The 6,420-nt window shown below is 42.8% G+C and overlaps 1 pseudogene; it reads right to left on the bottom strand.

Annotated features, from left to right (window-relative positions):
* Window positions 1–1,409: 1,409 nt before the first annotated feature.
* Window positions 1,410–2,875, bottom strand: LOC122495203 (annotated as a pseudogene).
* Window positions 2,876–6,420: the final 3,545 nt, after the last annotated feature.

The following is a 6,420-nucleotide window of genomic DNA, read 5'->3' as shown; positions in this document are numbered from 1 at the left end:
TGCCATAGATCTTTGTCTTTCATGACCTTGATACTTTTTGAGGAGTCAAGGCCAGTTATTTTATAGAATGACCTTCAACTTAGGTAGGTCTGATGTTTTCCCATGATTAGATAGAAGTTATTCATTTTGGAAATGAAGACCACAGAAGTCGTGAGTCCTCCTAAGAACATCATGTCACGTGGTACATGATGTCAACTGGGAAAGATTGGCTTTGATAACATACATGGCTGAGGGGATGTCTGACAGGTCTCTCCACTGTGAAGTTACTATTTTAGTCCCTAGAATTAATAAGTATCTTGAGAGGAAGCCCTCATTTGTTTTGCCCAAGCTGTCCCTGGTTTAGCTATTGGGAGTACCATCGGGTTGCTTCCTGTGCGTTTTAGACATGCCCCATTATTTTATGAGCACTTCCTTACCTTCTAGCACCACAAGATGATTCAGGCACATTTTGTACTTTTCCGGACCCACCCCTGGGGTCTCTATTTCTCCATGGTGTCCTGGGATTTATTTTGGTCTTTCTCTTTCTTTCTTTCTTTCTTTCTTTCTTTCTTTCTTTCTTTCTTTCTTTCTTTCTTTCTTTCTCTTCCTTCCTTCCTTCCTTCCTTCCTTCCTTCCTTCCTTCCTTCCTTCCTTCTGTTCTTTCTTTCTTTCTTTCTTTCTTTCTTTCTTTCTTTCTTTCTTTCTTTCTTTCTAGAATGGAACTTAGAAACCAAAGGGTGGAGCTGAGTGGGGGTTGAGTGTGCTCATTACTGCTTGGGTGTTATTGTTTCTAGGCCCTATTAGGGGACAGATGGGATATCCTATCCTAAGATATATTCCAAGATACATATCCATATGCACATAAATCTATTTTTTAAGGTTATTTATTTATTTAGAGATGGAGAGAGAGAGAATCCCAAGCAGGCTCCACACTGACAGCATGGAGCCTGAGACAGGGCTCAAACTCATGAACCGCAAGATCATGACCTGAGCTGAAGTGCTTAGCTGACTGAGCCACCCAACCGCCCCTGTTTTTTTGAGACTTGATGTCTGATGTTATTTATTTGTCATTCTTAGAAGATATTGTTTTTTAAAAATGTTTATGTATTTTTGAGAGAGAGAGAGAGAGAGAGAGAGAGAGAGAGAGAGCATGAACAGGCAAGAGACAGAGAGAGAGGGAGACACAGAGTCTGAAGCAGGCTCCAGGCTCTGAGCTGTCAGCACAGAGCCTTACACAAGGCTTGAACCCACGAACTTGAACCCACAGGGCTTGAACTGTGAGATCATGACCTGGGCTGAAGTTGGACGCTTAACCAACTGAGCCACCCAGGTGCCCCTAGAAAATCTCATTTTCAATGAGACTCAGAGATAGAAGTTCTCACGAGGACAGCGTCCATCTCTTGGCAGTCTGGTGTTTTCTTTGGCCTCTTTCATTCTCTTGGTCCCAGTTTACCATATTCTGCAGCCGCTGCCTTACCTTTCCTCAGTACGCCATTTCTTGAGAGTGATACACCGACATCCGTGTTGCAGGACATGTGGAGTAACAAGATGATGAATGTTGGGCGCTTTGGTTCTAGGTTTCTCCCCCTTTTTTAGGGGCTTTCTCACAACATACTAGTGAACATCGTCTTTTTTTTTTTTTTTTTAAGTTTGGGGACACCTGGGTGGCTCAGTCGGTTAAGCATCCGACTTCAGCTCAGGTCATGGTCTCGTGGTTTGTGAATTCGAGTCCTGCATCAGGCTCTGTGCTGACAGCTTGGACCCTGGAACCAGCTTCAGATTCTGTGTCTCCCTCTCTCTCTTCCCTCCCCTGCTCATGCTCTGTCTCCCTCTGTCTCAAAAATAAATAAAACATTAAAAAAGTTTTTAAATTTAAGTTTGTTTATAAGCAATCTCTACACCCCACGTGGGGCTCGAACTCACGACTCTGACATCAAGAGTCACATGTTCTTCCGACCAAGCCAGCCAGGCGCTGAACATCATCATCTTTAGAGAGATTGAAAAATTTGCCGATTCTGCTTGCTCTCTGAGGCCTCAGGCGGCAAGGCATGGTAGTATCAGTGAGCCCAGGAGTATCCTTCTCCGCCTTGTTTCTAGTGACTAAGTTGAGAACACCCAGATTGGTAGCCACAGTGCAATCCTGAACAGATTTGTACTTTCTTTCTCCAGTCCTCTTGGGTCTGTAACGGGAACACCCCTTACTCAATGGCAAGTGGATATTGCCATGGGTCAAGACAGCCTGCTTCATGGAGAAGCTTTGTCTGTCATTCCCTCCGCGGATTTGGACCACGTAACCCTTCCATTGTTCACCCAGAGCGTCAGCAGCAACCTCTGTGACCATTCACTTCTCATAAAAGGTATGAAATTTGGGTTCGCTATCTACTTCAGTGGGGAGTAGCAAGGAATTATCTCTAAGGAAGACTATTAAAGAAGATACATTCCAACATGAAACAGTGATGAAAAGAATGAACAACCCACGTAAAGAACATGCAAAAACTTCCTGCACCAATACGCACCTTATCGCTTATCAAAATTCTTCACAAGTGCCACCAGTGCCGTAAGTGTGAGAAGTCCTTTAGCTGTCGATCCACTCTCGTTCAACATCAGAGGATCCACACAGGAGAGAGACCCTATACATGTAATGAATGTAGTAAAACCTTCGATCAGACGGCACACCTTAACCAGCACAAGAGAATCCACACAGCTGAGACACCATATGAATGTCAGGAATGTAGGAAGACCTTCAACCAGATGACTCATCTTACTCAGCATCAGAGTACACATGCTAGAGAAAGGTCCCATGAGTGCCATGAATGTGGAAAGACCTTCAGCCATTCCTCAGCCCTGATTGATCACTGGAGAATTCATAGTGGGGAAAGACCCTGCAAATGTAGGGACTGCAGTGATGTCTTCACTCAAAGCTCACAGCTCACTAGACATAAGAAAATTCATTCTGGAGAAAAACCCTACGAACGTAGTAAGTGTAAGAAGTCCTTCCTACGTCTCTCTTCCCTGACTGAGCATCAGAGAGTTCATACTGGAGAAATGTGGGAAATAGGTTTAAGAATTCTCTACACTTACACAGATGGGTTTAAAAGGCATCAGGCAGAAAGCCGCCTTAACAGGATGAAAGTGTCTGAGGACAGCTAATGATATATATAGGCCGTAATGGAATCTTGACTAACTTACCATCCTCAGGATAGCATGTTCCATTTATCTTAGTCCTTACAAAAGTCAGAAAACCAGATGTAGTGCCTTCAGGAAACGGCTGTCTGCATGGTGCCGAGATGTTGTTATGCTTTGACCCTAGCCTCTAACACCGCATGCCCTCGAGTCCCTTTATCTCTTACACTGATGAGTTAATTATTACTGGTTTTTATTGTTTCTTTCTGCACGTCCATTACATATGTAAGCCTTCAAGATCCTAATAAATTCAGAGAAAGGGCGCCTATTCAGGACTCTTGTCTCCCCATATAGACATTAGCCTCTCTTGTATTCAATTCTGCATCCACTCTCTTGCTGGACAAGAGAGAACTCCAGACTCCTAGTCTGCAACAGAGAAAAACTATATCAGTGTATGGAATGAAAAAAAGACCTCTTGCCATATCATGCAACTCACTCTACATAGGAGACTTCACACTGGCAAGAAACACTATGAATGTAAGGAATCTGGAAACGCCTTTACCTACAGGTGCCATTTGGTCAATCATAGGAGGAGTCATACAGGGGAAAGACCCTGTGAAAGTCGGGTATGTGGGAAAACTTTCAGTAACGACTCTTCACTTGTTACGCACGATAGGACGCAGAATGGAGTGAAGCCCTTTGGATGCCCTGCATGTGGGAAGGCCTTTAATACTTCTTCATATCTTTGTCAGCATAAGAGGATTCATACTGGTGAAAAACCCTTTGATTGCCATGAATGTGGGAAGACCTTTAGATGCAAGTCATAGTTTACTCAACATCGGCGGATTCGTGTTGAGGAATATTAACAAAAGCTAATTGGACTTGGAAATGTTAACATTCTAGTTATTTGACAGTCCGTCAAGATCTTGGTAACAGGTGGCATCAATGACACTGATCCTCTTAAGAAGCAGTTTATTCACAGTGTCTCAAGTTCTTGTTGAATGGATGGAATAGTAATGAACCCCCTTCTGAAAATGGAAAGGAACCAAAGTAAATCTGGTACAAGAGCAGAAAGTGAAGCCATTACCCCATGATCTGGGCAGCTCTGGCCTCTTGCTCCCACACAAGGCCTACACGGTGACATCAGTAATGAGCAATAGTGCTTTACAAGTGAAACTTTGCTGGTCCTCGGTCTGTGTCACTTCACATTAGGTATCTTGAAACCAAGATCACAGTGCTTCTGTCCTAACTGCCAGAGAATAGGCAAGAGATCATCTCTTGGCTTTTGCTTTTGTTTTAACAGGGAAGACATTTATCCTACCAAGTTCAGACACAATGGAGAGCTCCCCTCAAATGGGAAAATGTTAAACATTATACAACATGAAAGAACAAGAAGTTACTTCTTGATGGTTCTGCATCCTAAAAATGGCGCCCAAACATAGTGCCAGAGAGAGAGGGAGAGAGACGGAGGGAATCCAAAGCAGGCTCTGTACTATCAGCACAGAGCCTGATGCAGGGTTCGAACTCACACACTGTGAGATCATGACCTGAGCCAGGATCAGGAGTCAGATGCTTAATCAACTGAGACATCCAGGTGTCCCTAAACCAGGTTTAAAAAAAATAATAATAAAAAGTGATTTTAAAAATAATTTAACATTTGGAAAAATGTGAAAATGTGTATTTCTGCCACCATGGGGCACTTGATGTTCATTGGGTTGACACAGCAGAAGAAAGTGTTTTGTGTGTGTGTGGTGGTGGGGGGGGGGGATTGCTAAACTTTTACAGTGGAAGTAGATGAGGTGATATAGCGCCCTTCTGTGGTTTCCTGAGTCACGTTGCCTTGATTATTTATTGCTTCTTAAAAGTCCACTCCAAATCATTGGAGCCAGAGCAAGGACCATTTTTTGTTTCTTTTATACATTTATCCTGATTCTGTGTGTGAAACATTCATATTGTATCTGGGGGATAGGTGTCTGATCTCCCATCTATGTGATCCCTGCCAGGACCGAACATCCAGGATGGCTTCTTCTTTAACACGTCTGACACAAAGCTGGAGTGGCTGGGACCGTGACTATGGAGCCTCTGTTTCCATTGTCCGCTGCTGCTGCTGCTGCTGCTGCTCTCAGCCATGCAGCCCCAGAACCCCTGCCCCTGACTGCCCCCCCCCCAGTGGTCTTGACAGAATAGCTGGACTTCTCACAGGGTACATCAGAGCGCCCAAGAGTGAAAGACAGAAGTTGCCAGACTTTTCATTTCTCTAAATGCTGTTTTGTAGTTTTCAGTTAATAGATCTGGCATTATTCCCTACATATTATTCCCTACATATTTCCCTACATATTTCATATTTATTATTCTATTTGCCTTAAAATGTCAGCTTCTGACCATTGCTGGTATATAGAAATAATAGTGGATGTTTGTGTAGCCATCTGGTATCTCGCAACCATACTAAACTTGGTTGTTCTCGTTGGGTTTGTGTTGTTTTGGTACATTAGCTTGTTCAACCTACGGTGATCTGCTCTTCTTCAAATAAAGGCAATTTTACTCTTTTCTTTCCCATCTGGATGTCTTATTTATTTTTCCTACTGTACTGTCTGAAGCCTCTACTACAGTAGTAAGTAGAAGTGAGAGAGAACATCTTTGCTCCTGATTTTGGGGGAAAGCATCCAGTTTTTTTTTTATCATTATATATTAAATTAGCTTGTTTTGAAAATTGTTTTTTTTTTTAATCAGGTTGTTTAAGTTCCCTTCTTTCTTAGTTTCCTCACAGTTTTTATTTGGGTTGGATGTTACATTTTGTAAAAAGCTTTTTTGCATCTATTGAAATGATCGTCTCGTTTTTAATTTTTTGAGTTGTTTAATGTGAATTATGTTGCTTGATTTTCAGGTATCCAAACCACCTTGCATTCCTTGGAGACACCTCACTTGGTTGTGCTGCTTGTGCATGTGCTTAATGCTACTGAGTTGCACACCTAAAAATGGCGAACGTGGTAAATTTCATGTATATTTTACCACAGTTTTTAAAAAGTGGGGCGCCAGGGTGGCTCAGTTGCTTAAGCATCCGATTTTGGCTCAGGTCACGATCTAATGGTTTGTGGGTTCAAGTCCCACATCAGGCTCTGCCCTGACAGTGAGGAGCCTGCTTCAGATTCTCTATCTTCCTCTCTCTCTGCCCCTCCCCTGGTCGTGTTCTCTCTCTCTCAAAAATAAATATTTTTTAAAACCATTAAAAAAAACTCTTAAATCCCCCCGCCCCCAAACAAGAGAAGAAAAATCACACCTTCTGCATTTGCCTACCTCAGCAAGCCAAACCTTCCTTGG

Source organism: Prionailurus bengalensis, chromosome E2, assembly GCF_016509475.1.
Source record: "Prionailurus bengalensis isolate Pbe53 chromosome E2, Fcat_Pben_1.1_paternal_pri, whole genome shotgun sequence".
Taxonomy (NCBI): domain Eukaryota; kingdom Metazoa; phylum Chordata; class Mammalia; order Carnivora; family Felidae; genus Prionailurus; species Prionailurus bengalensis.
This window is presented reverse-complemented; position numbering and strand designations above follow the sequence as displayed.